The following is a 22,099-nucleotide window of genomic DNA, read 5'->3' on the forward strand; positions in this document are numbered from 1 at the left end:
AACCAATCATAAGCTGTTCAAGAAATACTTTTTGAATAAAATTAAAAATTTGGAAGGAAAACAAATTCTCTTTACCAGTAAATTAATTTACAGACCACAATTCCTGTTGCATACTGACATTGTTTCTCCATGCACGAATTATTTCATTTTGATCAAATATAAGACATGAAAAGAATTCCCCAAATACCCATAAACATAAACAATAGATCTGCTTTCAGACTTCAAATTCCATTGACTACAATAGAGTATGTATCTGAGCTGTTGATCTCTGAAACAGTCTTCTCTATATGGGATAACATGATGAAGCTAGACCTATTTCACTCTACCCAAGTGTGTAGAGTCAACAATATTCAGAAGCATAGCAGTGACTGATTTCTAGTTTATAGATAATTTGCCCTACCACATATGATGAGGTTCTTAAGCTTTTGGAGAAAATTGTTAGATCCGCGAAACGCCAAACAAGATGGCCAAATCTTGCTACAGAGGATGGCCATCCAGGAAAATGGCAACTACCAAAGGGAATTCAAGGAAGAATTTCTTCCCAACTCTAAAGTCTGCTAGAGATTACTAATCCACTAGCTTTCTATTTCTTTTTGGTCACCTTCCCTCTCTCTCTTCATGGGTGGCAGAGGTTCCTTAAGAATTCAAACTATCCACACACAGAATGGGCTACTTTAAGTTATCTTAGTTATCTTCACTGAGAGTGTTCAAGCAAAGGCTGAATGAATTCTTTAGGGGTGTATTGTGGAAGAATTCTTGGTTAGACACATGTTTGACTACATGATTTTTGAAGTTAATTCTAACCCTGTGATTTTACAAGTTTCTGGGAATAAAAATTTTTCTTAGTTCCTGGATATTAAAACAAAACAAAACAAAAAGTTAGCCCTCAAAAACTCAAGGAATTTGAGGCAGAAGAGGAAGTAGTTCCTTTAAATATATCAGAGAATATCATAACAATATGACTTTAAAAGACTGTCTTTAGTAACCTCTTCATTTTACCCATAAAAAGGTTCACTGAGAAAAAAGGGGAAATGAATTTCTCAGAGTCATACAATTAATAAGAGCCAAAACTTGAATTCACAAAGAACTGTGAACTTGGAGTCAGGAAGTCTTAGTTTCAAATCATGCCTTGGGTACATACATGTTATGTGACCTGGGCAAATCCTTCATTTCTCATGGGGCGGCACTCATTGTTGACTTTTCACCATGTCCCTATAACTTCTTTAACCTCAAAGACAATTTCAGCCTTGGAATTCACCCCTTGGAAGTACCCTCCATCTCCGTGGCCCTTCCCTCTGATTCAATGGCTCCTCTTAGAACATCCTTTTAAGGAGAGCAGCCCAGATCAACAATTTCTTCATTTCTTACCAGGTTCCATTCTCTCTAGAGTTCCCCACATCAGTTGCTTATCTTTCCCTCCCTCTATCCCCTCCAACTTTTTAAAAATGGTGGTCTTCTCCCATTAAAGTTCCTTAAAGGCAGGGATTGTCTTGTTTTTATTTGTATTCCTAGTCTTTATTTATTAAGTCTTAGCTTAATAAAAGCTTGTTGACTATCTGAAATCACCAGCTATCTGTGCCTCAACTTCTTCATCTATAAAAGAGATTGACTTCAATGATCTCCCTGGATCCTCTCAGCTCTAAGTGCCACAAAGTAGTGGAATACATTTAGGGGAGACAAAACAAAAGGTGCAGAATTCCTGACTATCTATAAAATGCAACTGAGACTACAAAGGCAGATGATCTTGATGAGGAAAGAATGTAAAGCTGACAGTAAAGTTGAGAAACTGAAGGCAAGGAAGGAGGAATTCAGGAAGTCACCCCAAGATCAAGCTAGTCCATTCTACTTAACAGTTCTGCAAACATGCCCATCAGCTACATATGTGTTCTTTCCCAAAGAACCCAGAAGCCCTTTGTCCAATAACTCATAATTGCAGGAAACTTCTGCTTTTCATCTCTCCTTCTATCCTTTCAACAGTATTTTTCCTCCAAATACATGACCCAAGGCTCTTGTCCAAAAGCATCTCCTTTCTTAATAATTTAGATTGGACCCTCTCCCAACAGGTGCTTATTGGCTTGTAGGAGAAAACTTGGTTGATTTCTTGCCTGCCCAAATCTGCTGGGCAAGGAATCTTAAATGATTTATGTGGATACACACACACACACACACACATACACACACACACACACCATAAAATTCATTTATATTTGTAAGCCTATATGTATGCTAATCATACAAAAATAAATTATTATTTATTATACACACATATATAATATATATTAAAGAGAGACATTAATTCCATTTAGTCCATATTAACAATTAGTATTGATATTCAAACTACTATTTTACTACCAAATGAAAAATAAAATCCAGAGGATATGGTCTATCTATGCATTGGGCCCATTATTTTCTAATATCTGTACAAAGTCCATGTAACCCATCATTTAATAGACCCTCTGTCCAAGAAATAAGAGACCTCTTTCCTTGGAGACCTTATTCCCTACTCCATTTCTGACTTGAAAACAGTGAAAATCTATACAAGTCACCCCTTTGCCTAATGCTAAATCCTGCTTTTCCTGTTATATTTTCATTTTGCTTTCCCAGATCTCTAGACTCCAAGCAGTACCTACAGTTGGCTCTCCTTCCCTGTGCTGTCAGGACAACCTTGTAGTATTTTTGAATGAGTTTTCCCTTTCAAAGGCAGTCTTCTTCAAATCACCTTATTGACCCAGTGCTTGCCTTTTGATGTGTACTAAAGCTAATGCTCCAATCCCCTCCAATTAGCCACTGAAATTCGCTCCTTTTACTGTTTTGGAAAAACAGAGAGCTTCTAGAACATTAAAAGCTAGTGTTTGCTTTCAGAACCAAACAATAAATTCTTAGATAAGTTTTGTGGGAGGCCAGGAATAAGTGAAAACAGCTGCTTCCCGGGAATAGCATCCCATTTTATGCTCAGCTTCTTTTGTGATTTTCTGACATTAATTTTAAGGTGCCAGGTTACTTTTCCTTCAGTCTTTCATTTGGGGTCAATGCCAAAGTCTCACTGTGACACGGCCATGCCGAGGGTTCATGCGAGTTATGAGAGCAGTATGTACAGTAGGTATCTCCAAGATGGAAAATGCCCAAATTGGCTCTTAATGAACTCTATGTGTGCTGTATAAGGATCAAGGAGCCTCTGTTTGTCTTTAAGGATCAATTCAAGTAACATATTCTATAAGAAACTCTTTCTGATTCCCTTTATTATTCATTTTCTCCCTCCTCTAAATTGCTTCATACTTTTGAGAAAATATTTCATATTATTTATTTGTATATATGTAATCCAATCCATCTAGTAGAATATAAACTACTTGAGGATATACAGTAACATTTTATTTTTGCCTTTCTGTCACCCAGCATAAGCAGATTTCTTGGCTTACTAGTGGTAGTCTCTCAGTGATCGAGAGGATTAATAATAATTACAAATTAATAATAATAAATAATATTAATATTATATAAATAAAATAATAAAGCAATAAAATAATAAAGTAGATATCTTGGCTTAATAATAAAGGATTAATAAATACATGCTTGATTAGATGGAATTGATGCAATTGGCTGGCTCAACTAAGTTAAAAAAATTCTTTATCAGGTTGGTCATAGAGGCATGTCATTTTTAGTCAAAACTGTTCTTGGAGGCAAAAATTTAAGGGGATTTTGACCTTCATAAATGGAGTAAATCCAAATTTTAAAAAATCCTAATTTCTTTTTAACTTCTCTATTGGAGATATCACAATCATTCCAACAATCTAGGTTTATAATCTAGTTATTTTAGCTCTCTACTATATTTTACCTCCTCTGTCTAAAGATACACATCTTTCTAAAAGGCACCAAAGACCATGAAATGATATCAATACTAAACATTTATGTGCCAAGTGGTATAGCAAATTCTTAAACCTTAAATGAATTGCAGAAAGATGAAAACCGTAAAATTATTCTAATAGAAGAACTCAACTTTCTTCCCCAAAGCTAGATAAATCCAACCATAAAATAAATTCCAAAGTAATGAGTTAAGAGAAAAATAGAATCTTAGAAAAGTTAGTGTAATAAAAATGATGATCTGTGTGGAACTGTTACTGGTTGTGATGACTGAAATGTACTTTGGCTGATTAGAGGGATGCTACTAGGGGACACCTGAGGCTGCCTAGTTATAATGGGGCTAGATGAGAGATGCTACTTGAGAGATAGATATTGCTAAAGGGGTACTCTGGAGCTGCCTATTGATCCCTAATGGCTAATAAATCAACTCCTACCCTCCTTCCTTCACCTCCCAGTCTCCACCCACACCCTTTTGCCTCTCTTTCCCCTCCCCCAGTCTTAGTCAGCCACCTTCTAAGTAATTCAGGGGAACTATGAGATTTCAAAGAAATATTCTTCACTCTTCTTTTCTCAAGTAAAGGGGTTTATTGGGAAACAGGATGCAGAACTGAGGTGAGAGGGATGAGGGTGTCTCTAATCTATAAGGAAGGGTAATGAAGATTATGGAAATGTCAGTCTAGTCACAGTAGTGACTCAGAGTCAGCCAGAGAGATGGAGGACAAGTATTTTTCTTCTTTTCTTCTTTCTTCAGTCAGATAATCTCTGCTTGAGTAATTCAAGTCTGGACTCTGTCAAACCCCAAAGGTGTCTGTCTGTCTGTCTGTCTGTCTGTCTGTCTGTCTCTCTCTCTCTCTCTCTCTCTCTCTCTCTCTGCTCTCTCCTCTCTCCTCTCTCCTCTCTCTCTCCTAAGTCAGGAAAGCCAGTCTCCTTTGATCAGGAACCCAGAAAAGAGATTTCTCCCCTGGTCAGTCACCCCCAGAGAGCCAAAGTCCAAGTTTTCTCTCCTCTGGCCAGACTCTCAACCGCCTCCTCCTGGGAACATTCCATTTGGAATCTTCACCTTGATTTTGCAGTTCAGTTCCCCAGCTTGGTCTGTATGCTTGGCTTGTCCTGCAAATCCTCTGTTTCTTCATGCTTCTTCCACATGAGACAATAGATCTCTAGAGAAAATTGAATGGGAGGAGAAAGGTTTATAACTTTCTTCAGCTATACTTGGTACCTCCTCAAAAATTGATACTATTTTCTAGTATAAAAACATCACAAGCAAATGCAGAAAAGCAGAAATATTAAATATACCTTTTTAGACCATAATGCAATAAAATTGCATTTGTTAAAGGGCTATGGGAACATAGATTAAAAATTAATTAAAACTAAATAATCCCACAGAATGAGTGGGTCAAAGAACAAATTATATAAATAATCAATAATTTCATTAAAGAGACTCACAACAAGGAGACAATATGCCATAACTTGTGGTATATGGCCAAAGAGTACTTAACTGAATATCTATCTATCTATCTATCTATCTATCTATCTATCTATCTATCTATCTATCTTATCTTATATGTAAAGGAAGGCAACTTAGCAGTGAGACTATAAACTATATTATGAAGCAATAATCACCTAAACAATATAGCATTGGCTAAGAAATAGAGTGGTGGATCAGAGTAATAGATAAGAATGAAATATAGAGTAATAAATGATTAAAGTAAAATAGTAATCTAGTATTTGATAAACCAAAGATCCAAACTTTTGTGTTAAGGATTCACCACTTGCCAAAAGTTGATTGGAAAACTAGAAAGCCATTTAGAAGATAATAGATATAGACCAACATCTCACACCACATACTAAAATAAGGTCAAAATAATTAATTAATTATTAATATTATTAATTTATTAAATTATTTAAATATATAAAAGATGTAATAGGTGTATAAAAGGTGTAATAACAGCTACTATCACTGAGTAACTCTTAACAACTCTTGAGGAGTCTCAGACAAAAGGGAAGAGTTCAAAGTTAAAAGACTAAGGACATGGATATGATATCTTGATTTTTAAATACACACATCTGAAGAGTTTGAGATGTTGTAAACAACAAATGGTAGAGCAGAGATTTGAAATCAATCTTTGATTCTAAAGGAGGTGCTCTTCTCACTGGGCCTCAAGATTATTCCATTTAATAATAATAATTTTCTATTGTGAGATGAATGGAGCAGGCTCTCAAAGAAGAGAGAGGAAAATTCCCTTGTCTCAGCTACTCAAGATATATTGTTTTGCAGGAAGAGAAATAAAGAATTGAGCAATTTGATTTAATGATCATGAGATACCTCCATCCTTATAAATGCTAAATGGTCATAGAAGGCTTGCCAAAACTCATTTTTATAGAGATAGCCCAACTATGTCTGTTCTAAGTACATATTTACAGACATATGTTTATCTATTTATTTCTGGCATTCTGAAACTAATAAAAATATTAAACACATTGGATAAAAACCCACAGATAACTACATCCTGCATTCATCATCTTGACTGAAAACAGAATCTGGCCTTAAGAACTGAGGATAAAAACCATGTTGTAGATTAGCATGATATCGAGAGCTATGTGTTATGTGTCATTTATTTATATTTTGCATTGTTATCTTGTCTGTAAGCCAAAGGACTGAAGATTTTCAGGGCAATAATAGATAATTCTAATTATGAATGGATAAATATCAAATGTAGAATTTGGATATGTACAACAAGTAAGGAATGTATTGATGTTTATAAGTTCCTCAAGTCAACAAAAGAAAAAAAGTAGTATTGTATTGCTTGAACTGAGGCATGTGGGTTATATATAAACATGAGTGGTTCTTCTGCATCATCAGAAATAGTGCCAAACTCGCTTTGTGTCCCTACCATTCACTGGGAACCTTGGGTGCTCTGGGAAGGCTCATTATTACTTTTAGTCACTAGTCTTGTCAACTATTTTGTAGAGCAAATTCAAAAGAAAAAGAAAAGCAGTGGTCCATGTTCCCAGGTTCTAAAAGTAGTCTAAATAGGCTTAATGAAACTTCATCTTCTCTTTTTAATCCTTTTGTGGATCAGTTCATTCATGCAAAAATATTTATTAAACATTTCCTATGTTCTAGGCACTATCCTTAATATTAGGCTACATAGACTCAAAAGAAACAATCCCTGTCCTCTAGGAGTTTCCATTCTATGAGGGGGAAGCATCACTTACATAGGAAAATAAAAACAGAGTAACTTCCAGGATGAGCACACCAGAAACTGGGAAAATCAGGATAAATCTTAAGTAGGAAATGGTGAGATAAGTCTTTAAGGAGAGAAGGGATTCTATCAAATAATCTATCAATCAATTAACATCTACAAGGGCAGATAAATGTATTTTAGACTTGAGGGACAAACTGTACATAGGCATGGAAACAGGACACAGAATGTCATCAATGGGAGAATAGCATGTAGCCTGGTATGACTGCAATGTAGATTGCATGAAGGATAGTGGTCTAGAAAAGTAGGAGCTGTATTCCAAAGGACTTTACATGCCAAACAGATGAATTTGTATTTTAACTTAGAAGCAATGAATAGGAAGCTTTGGGAGCTTATTGAGAAGCGGAGTAGCATGGCCAGAACTTCAAGGAGTCTTGGGGTAATGAGAACCAGAGCTGTTGTAAGAAAAAGAATAATCTGATTTCAGGACCAGGCAAGGTGGGAGGAAAAAGGGAACAGAAACTGAGAGTGACACAATGTAGAACTGTAGAATAATATACTAAAAGGCCAAAATTTCCACCATCTGTGTATCCATACGTAGAGATATTTGGTCCAAGTTGCAAGCCTTCTGTAACAGAGTATACGAATGAATATATAAGTAAATGAAAAAATGAATGAATGAACATTTTTCATATGCAGAACATTGTGTTAAATACTAGGATGTAAATGCAAAAAAGCCAAGATAGTCCCTTTTCCTAACAACTTACTGCCTAATGAGAGAAACAACATCCCCCCCCCCAAAAAAAAAAAGGAATGAAGGAGTGATCACCAGGAAGGAGCTGCTTGACTCAGAAATTTACAGTGCCCTGAGAGTTGGGCATTAGAGTGGACTGACACCTTACATGTAGGGACAATTTGAGGTGATTTAATTATAGTTCATAGTTCCAAAACATGGCAGGATTGGGGTGGAATTGGTAAAGTGTACTGATGAAGCAGAATATCTAACCTCATCTTTGGTTACTCCAAGGGTGAAAAGGTAAGAAAGCTTAAGGTAGAATCTCAGAAAAGATGTCAGAAAGGCATGTGACAATAGTACATTTGGACAAGGCTCTGGGTAGGTTCAACTTTAATTCTAGTAGGCAACACTATGTCCAAAAGTATGCTTCTGAAGAATGGGTTAGCATCCCTGATCAACACTGGAACTTCTCTGATTGGGAAATTGAGGCTCTCAGAGTCATTTGGCCACATCTTTTGAAGAACTTTGCTCAGTCTTATTCACTATTATATTTCAGCAGGAAAGCAGGCCATAACATGCATCCTGGTTGCAATAGGGATGAGGAAAATCTGGCTACATAGACTCTCATGAGAAAGCTTCAGGATGTTTCAACAATAATTCTCAGACTTAAAGAAGTCCACATGTGCATAAATAGTCTTACCTTTAACCTTTCAATTCAATTACCATTATCCAAATGGAATTCTTGAAAAGCTCAGGACTCACTCTTCATGAAGAAAGTGCCTGGCAGTTCATATTACCCTTTACCCCATCCAACTCCCCCCAAAAGCTGGGCTGTGTCATTTTTCAACCACTTTCATAACATTAATATATGTTCAATTTCTGAATCTGTTCCCAATTATCCTCGAGAGCAGCAGAATGGCCCTGATATAATCCTCTGCTTAATGGGCTGTTGAGGCTACCAAAGATGCTGACACAGGTTACATCATTGGGAAGGGCAGATTAAAATAAGGATATAAATGGTAATCTTAAATGAAATGGAAAATGGGGATAGTCAAAACATGTGAATGAAAGATAGACTCAAATGGGGGATATTGAGAGGTATATGAGAGGTACCTGCTAAGGGAGACATGTTCAAGTGTCTATGGAATCTATAATCATTAGCTGGGCTCAAAAATAAAAATGTTATAATACTGGCTTATAATAATACCACAATTATATATGAAGTTCCTTTTGTGAAGATTGGATTTAGTTATTTCCTGATTGTAACAATGAAGGTACTTAGCTCTTCCTTTATTGGGAAGATTGAATTATAATCCACAATTTATTTTTAGATTTTAATCCCCCAAAACTAGTAACTCAGTATTTAAAATATATCTACCCATTTAAACTACAAAAAGGTGTTAACTACAAAAGGTGAAATAACCAAAAAAAGGTAAGTAACCAAAAAAGGTATAATCTATCCAAAGAAGGTATGAACTAAAGAGTAGGCAGTCCTGGAGAGGAGTGTCTGCTGTGATTGGTATATGTGAAATTTAGGGGAGGTGACACAAGAGAAAAATATTTAGAGGACCAGAGGACAGAAGAGGAGATATTAGATTCAATTCAAGTTAGATCAAAGAACTCTCAGTCGAAGGAGAGACTGGAAGATAGACACTGGGACTTGGCTGTGAACTGGACCCCTGGAGGAGCTCATGCAGGAGACCTCAGACTTGCTTTCTTTTTAGAAGGTCACCATTGGTGAGTAAAAGTCTAACTTAGTAACCCTGCCTTAGGCCCATCATCTTGAGACTTTTTTCCCTGATTAGGACCTTAGAATTTCTACCTGGCTCAGAGGAAGCTGGAGTTTTCTATCTCTCTCTCTCTCATTCCTTAATATCTTCTCTCTATTGTAAATAAAACCACCATAAATTACATTTTACTTTAGTAATTCATTTTGGGATTTAGAAATTAAATCCCTGGAGATCACCTAATTAATATAGTAAGTCCAACCACCAAACAAAATAAAATTTAACACTCTGGAGGACCTCCATATTCTCACAATGCTTTGGGACCAGAAAGATTCACTAAACAACTACACAGTGCTCTATATCTGCAAGATACCCTTTAGGAGTACAACACAGAATTCGGCATCTACCTTCTGGTTTGGGAGATTGAGGTCATCTCTTATATCTCTCATTTCCCTTCTTCCACACTCTTAAAGCCTCTCAGTCTTCAGGCAGTCCTCCTTTTCTTTCATCTTAGAGGATCAAGTGGTCCTTCCATTTGTCAAGGCAAACTCTTCTACATATGCCCTTTGTGCCATTCCTTTATACCTGTTTAAGTTTTTGTTATCAGATAATTCCTTGAGTATTCCATCCTCTGTCACTGCCTATATATTGACTCCTTTCCTGTTACCTACAAATCTAATCATTGTCTCATTTTTCAGACAAATTACTATTACCAGTCTCAGAGATGGGAGGGAAACAGGTGAAGGAACAGTCCTTGAATAATCATTGTTGTTATTTGGTCATTTCAGTCATATCAGACTCTTCATGACCCCATTTGGGGTTTTCTTGGCAGAGATACTGGATTTGTCTGCCATTTCCTTCTCCAGTTCATTTTGCAGATGTGGTACTGAGGCAAACAGGGTGAAGTGATTTGCCCATGGTTGCAGAGCTAGTTAACTGTATGAAACCATATTTAATTTTTTTAAAACCCTTACCTTCCATCTTGGAGTCAATACTATGTATTGGCTCCAAGGCAGAAAAGTGGTAAGGGCTAGGCAATGGGGGTCAAGTGATTTGCCCAGGGTCACACAGCTGGGAAGTGTCTGAGGCCAGATTTGAACCTAGGACCTCCTGTCTCTAGGACTGACTCTCAATCCACTGAGCTACCCAGCTGCCCCCTGAAACCATATTTAAACTCATGAAGAAAGTTAGCTTTCTCTATCTCAGCTTCCCCCACCCCCTTGATGCTGCCATCTTAAAGTAACTAGCAAATACTTTCCATTCTCTTTGCTGCTAAACTACTAGGAAAAAAAAGTAGCTTACACTTACTGACTCCACATCATCACCACCTATTTGCTACATGACTCGGAGAAAACTGGTCTCTACTCCCCACACTTATGGTGGGGATAATGTATTTCAGTACCCCATTAAAGGACATGATTTCTTGATTTCCAAATCCCTTCTAAACTTATTTCTAATTTCTTTGACTCATGATCAATTTAGGTGACTTCCACATATACTTAAAATATTTATGTATATATATATATATGTTTATACATATATACATATATATTGAAATAAAAGGAGGGGAGAGAGATTGTGAGATAGATGAATAAACAGAGAGAGAGAGAAAGAGAGAGAGAGACAGAGACAGAGACAGAGACAGAGACAGAGCTGCAATGAAGAGAGAATTTGCCTTGGAATCAGGAAAACTGTGTTCAGGTCTTACATTTAATACAGGTGTTTATGTGATACCAGGCAAGTCAATTACCTTCTCAACACTCAGATAATTTCCCAAGACTCTAAATTGAAGATCAAGTTCTGATTTGAATTGATAGCTGGATTTTCTTTATGAGAAATACCAATGAAATCACAGGTCAAATTTCATCTCATGTATATAATTCTCCTGTTTCCTATTCAATTTCCTTCTATAAAATCCAATTTCTTCAAAACTACCCAATTCAAGTCTATAACTTCTTTCTTATTTATATTTTGGCTTATCATCTTCTGTTACATTTGTTGTTGAATTGTTTTTCAGTTATGTTGACATTTCATGATCCCATTTTGGGTTTTCCTTAGCAAAGATAGAGGAGTGGGTTGCCATTTTCTTTTCAAGCTCATTTTACAGATGAAGAAACTGGGACAAAGAGAGCTACGTGAGTTGTTCAGGGTCATCCAGCTACTTGGTGTCTGAGACTAGGTCTGAACTCAGGAAGATGAGTCTTCTTAATTCCAGGTCCAGCACTCTATCACCTAGCTGTCTCTGTTGGTATTGAAATTTTCCACTAGTATTGTTTTTCTCTTAAATTCATTTAGCAATTTGTTAACGATTTCCTTTATAATATGGATAGATTTTCAAAACTGGCATCCTTTCACCTTTATCTCCTTATTTTATAGAATAATAAAATATAAAAACTGAGAAGTGCTTCTGAGACTACATAGACCAACATATCCTTGAACAAAAGGCCCCTCTTCATTATGCTGGACAATGAATCATTCCAGTTCTACTTGAAAAGGTGTAGCGAGAGGGAACCCACTATATCCCAACATATCAACTTACACTTGGGAATCAATTTATTACCAATCTTATTTTAACAGCATTCAATCCTGGGTATCTTCTAACACCTACATTTTGACTTCAACATCTATGAAGGTGAGCACCATGGGAAGAAGTCATAAGACTCTCTGGCTTGGGTCCTCTTAAAATTCAAATGATCTAATCTCAGCTGGGCCCTCAGTCTTTCATGACATCATTTTTGATTTAGAGCTGTAAAGAACATTCAATATCATGTATTCTAACCACTTCATTTTATAGATAAGGAAACTGAGGCTTATAGAGATGTAGTGAATTTTCAAAGGTTTTATGGGTAGTAAGTACAGTATCAGTAAGAATGAAGGGATCCAACATTTATTAGTTACCTACTGTGTGCCAATATTGTACTAAATACTAGTTCTTTGTGTAAACTGCAACTGAGTGCCCAAAGTTAAATCTAGGAATTTCTGGTATCATTTATCATTTTTCTCAGAACTTTCATTGCTAGAGAATCAATCAATCAACAAAACATATATTAAGAACTCAGTATGTACCAAGTGAGCAGCTAGGTTGTTTGATGGTTAAAGTGCCAAGCCTGGAGATAGAAGTCATCTTTCTGAGTTCAAATCTAGCCTCAGACATTTACTAGCTATGTGACTCGGGGCAAGTTTCTTAACCATGTTTACCTAATTTCCCTCATCTGTAAAATGAGTTGAAGAGGAAATAGCAAAGCACTCCAGTATCTTTGCCAAAAATACCCCAAATGGGGTCATGAAGGATCAGGCACAACTAAAACAACTGAACAACAAACAGTAAGTGCCAGATGCAGAGTATTCAGGGATGAAAATGAAATAGACCTTTCCCTCAAAGACCTTACATTATACTGGGGGAACTAATATGTATATAAACATATATAAGATGTACACAAAATAAAGAAGAGGTAAGGTTTTTTGGTTGTTTTTTTAGGAGTACTAAAAGCTGGGGGGATAAGAAAAACAAACATGAAGAAGTCCGTTAGGTAGAATTTTTAAGATTAATGGGAGGGGGCAGCTATGTGGCTAAATGGACAGAGAGCCAAGCCTAAAGATGAAAGGTCCTGGGTTCAAATCTAGACTTATTTCTAAGTTGTATATCCCTGGGAAAGTCACTTAACCCCAGTTGGCCAGCCCTTACCACCCTTCTGTCTTGGAACTATTGCTTAGTATTAATTTAAAGACAGAAGTTAAGTTTTTTTTTTTTAAAGATTATTGAGGAAAGTGGAATTGATATTCTAGGCATGGAATATACAGCTGGGTCAATCAATGTAAAAGCAAGAGAATGAGTGATGGAGTGTATCTGAGGAACAGTAAAAATACTAGGTAACTGGGTTCATGGAAAGTTGGAAAGGTAGATGGGGACAGGCTGGGAAGGACTTGAAAAAGCTAAATGGAATGTTTTGGAGCTTGAGAAGCTCTTATTAGGAGAAAAGTCAATGACAAATGGAGATAGAGAGGAAATTGATGGATAAAGGGGTTGTCCCAAAGATGGGTGGCCTGACAGGTTTAAAAATCTAAAGAAGTACTGGTTGTGGGATATGAAGATGGAGGAAATGCCAATATGTTTTAGGAATCCCATTCTAACTCAAAACTTCTAAAGTAGTTCTGGGGTGTCAAATATTTGTTGATCAGTGGTGAACTTCTGAAACCTAAATATCCAGTATTACTGAGGTCCTCTTCAGTTATGAAGCCCCTTTTATTTTATATTTGCCTGTTTTATTGCCAAGAATTAAAGGAGACTATGAGAGACTTTTATAATTGAAAACTTTTAGGCATACACCAGGATATAAGGAGATAAAGGTGGGTGGACTCCATTTTGCCCTCCAGTGACTTCTGCCTTGCCTACTTTACCCCTAGCTAAGTCTAGTGTGTCCTTTTGATTTCCAGGTTTCTGGGGACCTTCCAGTTTGACACTTCCTCAGAGGTGCTTATGGTTTTTTAATGTATTCTACTTATTATGGAGCCAACTGGAACAAATATTGTCTGAACTTACTTCTCCTCCCTTTTAGCCTCTGGTTGCCTTATGGAGCTCCAGATAAATCTTTTCAGTCTTCTATGAGCCTGAGTATTCAACTGATCTTAGAGTTTAATTAAAATATAGACCCCATTGAGACTTTGTTTTTGTAATATCGGTGCTAGATAAAATTCAAAGGAAACATAGGATAGCAAGTAGGAGGCTAGAAATGGAGTCGGGTAAACTTAGCTTTAACTCCTATCTTTGTCACATACTGGTTATGTGTTCCTGTTCTAGGCCCTTAACCTCTCAGTGCCCTAGAGTCATTCTCCAAGATTATATTTTATATGACAGACAATTTCCTGACCTGCTTCATGTGAATTGGAGGTAGATAATTTTGGGAAATAGAAAGATCAGAAGAATTAAGGGTGTTGCTGTTAGGTGATGGTATTGCTTCTAATCCATGAAGAGGCTACAAAAAAGCAAATAACTTGGATTCAAAAGAAAGGCTTTAAGTAGGGTCTTCTACAGTATTAAAAGAAAGTTTCTAAACAAGCCCCGAGGCCTTTGGCTCAAGAAATAGGAATTAACCCTTCTCTAGGTCCTATATCTCTTCTGCAAGGGTTACTCTGGGAAAGGTCCTTCTCAAGCTGTATGGGCTTGAATGGAGCATTCTATTGATGATCCAAGGTAACAAGAAAAGTGGGGCTGATGTGAGCAGACAGTTAAAGGGCTCTAGGGTTCACTCTTCCTTTGGTGGAACACATTGTTGGGTGAGATCAGAGAAAAGATTCCATCATATCCTTCAAAGCGACCTCCTCCAGGATACTTAAGTTCTTATCACAGAGGACTATCAGAGTTCTTCCATGCTAGTTTTAGATCTTAGCTGAGCTATTAGAAGATCTAGGAATTCTCTACTAATGAATTAGCTGCTGGATCTGTTGATTGTTGATTTCCTTTCCTTGAAGATGATTTGATACCATGCGGATTCTTTATATAACCAATCAACCTATCAGCAAACATTTATTAAGTTTCTGTTATTTGAATTCTAGGAACAGTGGATGAGGACAGAGATCAAGAATGGATCTATGTTTTCAATTCCCTTCTGGATAGGGAAGCTTGATTCAACAATACAGGTCACAAACTTCTCTGCAATTTATCATTCTAAATAGTTACCTAGAGATCTGAGAGGTTCAGTGACTAGCCCATTAGTATATGACAGAAATAAGAGTTGATCTCAGCTCATCTTGCTTCTATGCCAATTCTCAATCCATGACACCAATGGCTATTTGTAGGCACTGGGTATAAAATGACAAAAATATGGCAGTTCCTATTTTAAAATGGACCGTAGCATAGTCTCATCCTATTTATTGGGGGTGATGTAGGAAAATATAGTTATTATTCTGTACTGTTCCCAAGTGAATTTTTAAAATTATCATGAAACATCAAATCTCTCTCTCTCTCCCTTCCTCCCTCCCTCCCTTCAACACTCCCTTCTTCTCTCCCTCCCTCCTTCCCTCTCTCTCTCTCTCTCTCTCTCTCTCTCTCTCTCTCTCTCTCTCTCTCTCTCTCTCTCTCTCTCTCTCTCTCTCTTTCTCTGTATCTATATCTATCTCTATACATAGATAGATAAACACATTGGGTGAAAAGAAGAAAGAGAGATAGATATAGAAAGAAAAATGTGTAAATCATTCATTAAGTACTGAAGATTCAAATAAAAGGGGGAAAAGGCATTCTTTTACTCTCAAAGGACTTACATCTTAATAGGGAAAATCAACACATAAAAAAGAGCTTACAAGTGGGATGAAGAGGAGTGCTTGCCTGCTTGCCATTAAAATGGAAAAGTCCAGAGAGGAAGGAATGGAACTGAGAAAGAAGTAAGCATAGATGTTCTGACAGAGGCCAGCTCTTTCTAATAATTTAAGGGACCCCAGGATGGGGTGAGGGAGATGAGAAAATAGGTTTTGGGATCAGGAGGACCAGAGACAAGCTGGCAGCAAATCACTGATAAATTTATTGATCACATCTTCTAATTTATAGAGAGATCTGAGCATACTGAGGGACTAGGTAAACTTTTCACATACACAATGGATGGTAATGATTTACCAGTTCTGTACAATGGATTTTATCATCAAATCTAGACAGAGTTTTCTATAGGCTGAAAAATCAATATGTCTAACCCATCTAACCCAGATTCCCAGAGAATTCACACATCACTGAGTTTTGGTAAGAACATAGAGTTTCAGCAAAGGGGAAGAGAAAGAGAGGTTGAAGCCTCAGGTGAAGAGTGAGCTACATGTCTGGCTTTAACTGAACTATGGCTACCCCAGAGCATTGTTGCTGGGGGGATTTTTAGGCTTTCCAGAGCTTTGCCTGATGGAGACCTCAGGCTGTCATCACAAGCACTTTTTTGAAGCGTAGTTCTTGTCAGGGACTGACCCATCAGAGGAAGGGGCCTTAAGAGTAGAGGCATTTTCAAAGTGATCAGGTTGCTGAGGCAGAGGTGGAAATGTCCAGAGTTGGGAATGAAGCTTGGAGAATACATGAAGCATAGGTGATGAGATTTTAGTGGCCCCAAAGGGTCTCCCAAACTAATGGAAACCAAATACCCATGAGTAAAAATGAACTAATTCTGGATTCAGAGAATTTGGTTTTTAATCTCACCTCTGATGGCTGTTATTGTTGTAGCCTTGGTCAAAGTCAGCCTTGGTAAAAAAAAGGGGATGGAACTAGATGGTCTGTTAAACCCTTATCAGCCTTAGATCGATGATCCTGTGATGAGATTAGTGCCATAAAGAAGAAAAAAATGACTTCAATACTGAGAAAGCTTTGAACAAAGTAAGTGCCTAAAGCTAGAAGTGGTAGCTTATGTCTGTAAATGATGTCACTGAGGACTCTGAAGCTGATGGATTGTTTGAGCTTAAGAGTTCTAACCTATTGTGGGCTTGGCCAGTTGAATGTCCACAATAAGTCTGCTTTCAATATGGTGAGCTTTAGGAAAGTAGAAGTACACCAGGTGGCCTAAAGAGAATTGAATAACGTCAGGTTGAAATGAAACAGATGAAAACTTTTGAAATGGTCATTAGTGGTTTTGGCCCATGAATGGTCGCTATATTCCCAGCATTGGTGAAAGACATTTGGTCTCAAAAAAGAGTTTAAGGTTGGGCTTGAACAGAGATCTTCCTGGTTTCCAAGATCATTACCCTATCAAGTACAACACTAGTACCTACAGCTAAACCACATTGAAATATAATTGGGAAAATTTTAACAAAATAAATAAAAATAAAATCCAGGTCAGAATAGAATGAAATAATAATAATGTATCATTTTCTATATCCCTACGTGGCCTGCAGAGATCCTGATATGGTTTATTAGCTTCATTTCTACTTGAGTGTGATACCATTGATTGGATTAGGTGACCACAAGTATCCATCTCTATTTTGTGTTCTGGGGATTCTGAGATACAATGAATATACTCTGTGGATGGAGCAGAAGTTGCTGATTTGGCCATTTCGAGATCAGTGTCATCATTTATCAGAAGCCACACCTACCTTAATTCACCAAATAGACTTATGTGACTGTGCTGGCACAGAACATGAAGAATTCCCCACTACTGTGCTCCCACTGAAAGCATGTATCACAGCAGATTTTCCCTCTAGAACGATGACTTTATTTGGTATTAGACTGACAATACATTTTGACATCTCTGGCCACATGCCTGCCTCACCTAGTCACTTTGCATAATGCCTTCACATCCAGCCTGTTTTCTCACTTGGTTTTCTGCTACTATTTTTTTTCTGTATGCTTTGGAAATGCTTCTTTTTTAGTGATGAAGTTGAAGTGAAGCCATCGTGGAAGTAAGGTCTAAATGAGGTGCTGGAGTCCCTCCAAAAACTGGTGGGAAAGACAGAGTCCAAATGGTGCCAAATGGACCTGTGTACAACTTGGACCAGATCCAGAGATCTGAAGATGTCTGAATTCTTTTCAGCTCATCCTTCCAATGGAAATTTTCCCAAAGCAAATTTGGAACCCCAAAGGATAGCATTTCATCGTAACTGAACATTTTGGCAACATTCTCCACAAATCTACGAGGAAGTTTGCTGCAATAACTGAAATCTGGAAGATTTCTCTCCTCGTAAAATCAGACTTGTGGACAATTTCAAAGTGTCAGAGGAATCCAGGGACCTTGGGTTTATTAACAGCACCCTAGCCACACTTCATGATTGGGCTGCTCAGTATGTGGGAACAAAACTACTGAACTCCATAGTTTAGTATCATCTATCCACACAAGGAGAATTAAGGGTTATTAGTAGTTGAAGGAGAAAATCTCAAGGAGATTTCTTAGAGCTTTAATGCTTAGGTTACTTCTAACCAAATTAACTAGAAACAAATTCACACATATGGATTTTCAGCCTCGAAATGTAACAATTACATTCAAGTTATGCATGAAATTATTGCTGATTGAGGTTACAAGTAACTTGATATGATTAGGTATTGTTTAACATGAATAGTGTATAATTTTTCACCCATAATGTAATTAGAAGAAGTAACATGGCGGAGTAGACAGAGATCTTAGCTTTGAAACCTGGTAGTTCTATGCTCAAATCCTATCTCTTACAAATACTAGGCATGGGACTCGTGCAATTCCCCTGATATCTCGGTGCTTTAAGCAACTCTTTAATTTTGTAAATGGCTGGCAGGATGCTGATCTACACTAGTCAGAAGGCATCATCTCACTGATCATTCCCTCCACCACTGAAGTCAAAGTCCGAGAAAAGAAATGAGATAACATACTGTATATAAAGAGGTTTTCAAATTTTAAAGCACAATAAAAGTGTCAGTTATTATTAATATAGCTCTGTCCTGAGAGAACACAAGTTGCATAAATGTCAGAAAATATTGGCTAATGCCCAAAGAAGGAGGAATGATTTGAAAATTGATGAGTTGTCTTTCCTTTATAATGAATAAAAACTAATTGTTTCTTTAACTAATAGGTCTAGTTTTTGTTCCAAACCAAAAATACAATTAGTTAATTATAGGCAGTTTGAAATGATTACAAAAAAATGCAACACTTTCCCCTGATCTTTATCCAATTTACCAATTTGGTGTTGATGTTACCATTGCCTGTACCAATGATGACAGTTAAAATAGATAACTTATCCAGAAATTACCCATAAATCAAGAAATAATTATTTTATCAATTAGAATAAAATTCCTTCCTCCTTTTTTGCAGTGCTGATCAGTGCTCATCATGCCTCTAACCCTTCCAACTTTCTTCTTAAAGAATGTGAGCATGGCATTATTATGAGGAAAAGATGGAATTTGGATCAAGAGGTCTTATTTTGAATCCCAGCTTTACTATCTACTTCTTGTATGTCCTTTGTAAGTAGTGCTTTGGTTTCCTCATTTATTAAATGAAGGGTTTAGACTAGTTTGCTTCTTAGGTCTCTGGACCTCTGGCTTTAAATATGTTATTGTATGATATACATCATAAATTACTGTATTGCAGTCAGGAAGATATGAGTTCAAATCCAGCCTCAGACAATTAACTGTGTGATCCTTGGCTAGTCACTTGTTTGTTTTTTTAGCTAGTTTCTTCATTTATAAAATGAGGATAATAATAGCAGCTATCTCTCAGAATTGTTGCAAGGATCAAATGAAATAATATTATAAGGCACTTGGTAAACTTTATAGTGCAATATAAATGCTACATATCATCATCAGAAAAATATTTCTTAGTGATTACAATATCAGCCTCCTTTTCTTACTCTGAAAGAAACTTTTCATCATTTCTGATATATTCATTTCCATCCTCTTCTTGGCTCACCTCTAACTGTAATTCACCAAGCATGAAATTATGTGCCATATTAGTTTATCTTCAAGGCTATGACTCATTTAGCTTTTCATAGAATTTCTCTATTTCTTTATTATTTATAACTCTCTTCATTGTGAAAACATTTACCTGCAACTTCTTTGTATCTTATGGTTTAATTAACTGGGCAATTTGAACTAGAGGAAAAGTCCTTCCTACATCTAAAATTTATAATTTGTGAAGAGGAAGTTAGGTGGTTTGGTGAACAGTCTTTGACTTGGAGTTATGAAGACTTGGATTCAAATCCTGATCATTCATTTTCTACCTGTGTGATCCTAGGTGAGTTGCTTAAGCCTTTGCAGTCTGTTTCTTCATCTATAATATAGGTGTAATAATAGCACATATGAAAAATATTTTGAAAACCTTTAAGTACATAAATATTATTTATTATTATCCTATGAATCAATGCATTTGTCTCCCAAAGTCTCTCTGAAATAGATATCCATTTTAACACAAATATCTACCAATAAATTTTCTGATTGAGAGGCATAGACTACTACTACCTCTGATGAAATGAAATGATATAGCATCCAAAAGCAATAGAGGGATATGTGGTGAGAGTAAGAAATGTAACACATTAGAAACCAGAATCCAACAACGTGTTCAAAAGAGACACCCTCAAAATGTAAGTGAACACACAGAGAGTTCAAATAAGGGGCCAGGGCAGAATCTACTATGCTTTAGCTAAAGTTAAAAAAGGCAGGGATAGCAACCATGATTTCAGACAAAGTAAAAGCAAAGGTAAACCTAATTAAGAGAGAATCTGTGAAACTATATTTGCTAATAGGTAACATAGTCAATGAAGCAATAGCTCCATTTTAGGTACAAGTTTTAATGAAGGTTCATCTCTGATATATATGTTACCGAGTCATATTTTTATAAAATCAGAGCCATTCCCCAAATGATAAATGGTCAAAGGATATAAACATGAAGTGTTCAGAAGAGGAAACCAAAATGATCTATTTTATATGAAAAAATGCTCTGTGTCACTATTGATTTATGAAATGCAGATTAAAACAACTCTAGAAGTATCACTTCACATCTATCAGAAATGACTAATGGGGAAGAGGGAAAATAGATATACTAATGGTGGAGATCTGAACTAGTCCGATCATTCTGGAGAACAACTGCCTAAAGGACTATACTTGTGCATACCTTTTGACACGGCAATACCTCTACTAGGTGTATATTCCAAAGAGATCATAGAAAAGGGAAAATGATTCAGGTGTATAAAAATATTTATAGGAGATATTTTGGTGGTGCCAAAGAATTGGAAATTGAGGAATCATCAATCAAGGAGTGGTTAAACAAGATGTGGCATATATTTTGCTGGAGTACCGTTGTCCTATAAGAAATGACAATAGGGAGAGTTTCAGAAAAATACATGTGAAAATCTAGATGAACTACTGCAAAGTGGCGTGAATAGAACAAGGAGATCATTGTACACGGTAATAGCAATATTACAATGATGATCAACTGTGAAAGACTTAGTTACCCTGAGCAGTACAATGATCCAAGACAGGACCCAGGATGAAAAAAAAAAATCCAACCCAATCCTAGAGAAAAAAATGATTAACTCTGAGTGGAATTTTGAGTATAATTTTTCACCTTTTAAATATCTTTCTTGATTTTTGGTGTTGTGGCTTATATTAAAATGTTTTGCATGATTGTCACTTGTATGACTGCTGTCATTTTGCATGCCATTTAAATGGGTGGGGAAGAGGTGGCAGTAAAGGAGAGAATTTGGAACTCAAAATTTAAAAAGAAAAAAGGCTAAAATAAATAAATTATTATTATTATTTAAAATAGGAAGAAAAATCTTAAAGGAGCCATGAAGCTACCTTCAAACATTTGGAGGATTGTCATTGGTGTAAGTGATTAGGCTCATTTTTCTGGTCCTCAACTCTGTTCATGTGCTACCTTGTATATGTGATCTCTATTCCTCTTTCATGCTGCCACATATAAATCATCTATTATTTATTTTATATAGTTAGATATATTTTCTCTATTCTTCCTTAAATGATGTAAACTCATTGACAGTAAAGACCACTTCATTATTGTCTTTGTATTCATAGCACCTAGCAAAATTCTCGGCATGAAATAAATAATAAATAAATAAATAATAAACATTTACTGATTGAGATATACAAGAATTAAAGAAATGGCTAGAAGCTTAAGTTAGGCAGGTTTAGGATGCTCAAT

At 36.4% G+C, this 22,099-nt stretch overlaps 1 long non-coding RNA gene across 1 annotated transcript in view; it reads right to left on the reverse strand.

Annotated features, from left to right (window-relative positions):
* The window catches only part of LOC107650807 (uncharacterized), a 31,919-nt gene extending 15,000 nt beyond the window's left edge, over positions 1-16,919 (reverse strand). The window contains exon 1 of the long non-coding RNA XR_001626916.2: positions 16,690-16,919. This is a non-coding gene — a long non-coding RNA (uncharacterized LOC107650807). The remainder of the gene's footprint in view (positions 1-16,689) is intronic.
* Between the last annotated feature and the right edge of the window lie 5,180 nt (positions 16,920-22,099).

The sequence above is a fragment of the Monodelphis domestica genome, chromosome 1 (genome assembly GCF_027887165.1).
Source record: "Monodelphis domestica isolate mMonDom1 chromosome 1, mMonDom1.pri, whole genome shotgun sequence".
NCBI lineage: Eukaryota > Metazoa > Chordata > Mammalia > Didelphimorphia > Didelphidae > Monodelphis > Monodelphis domestica.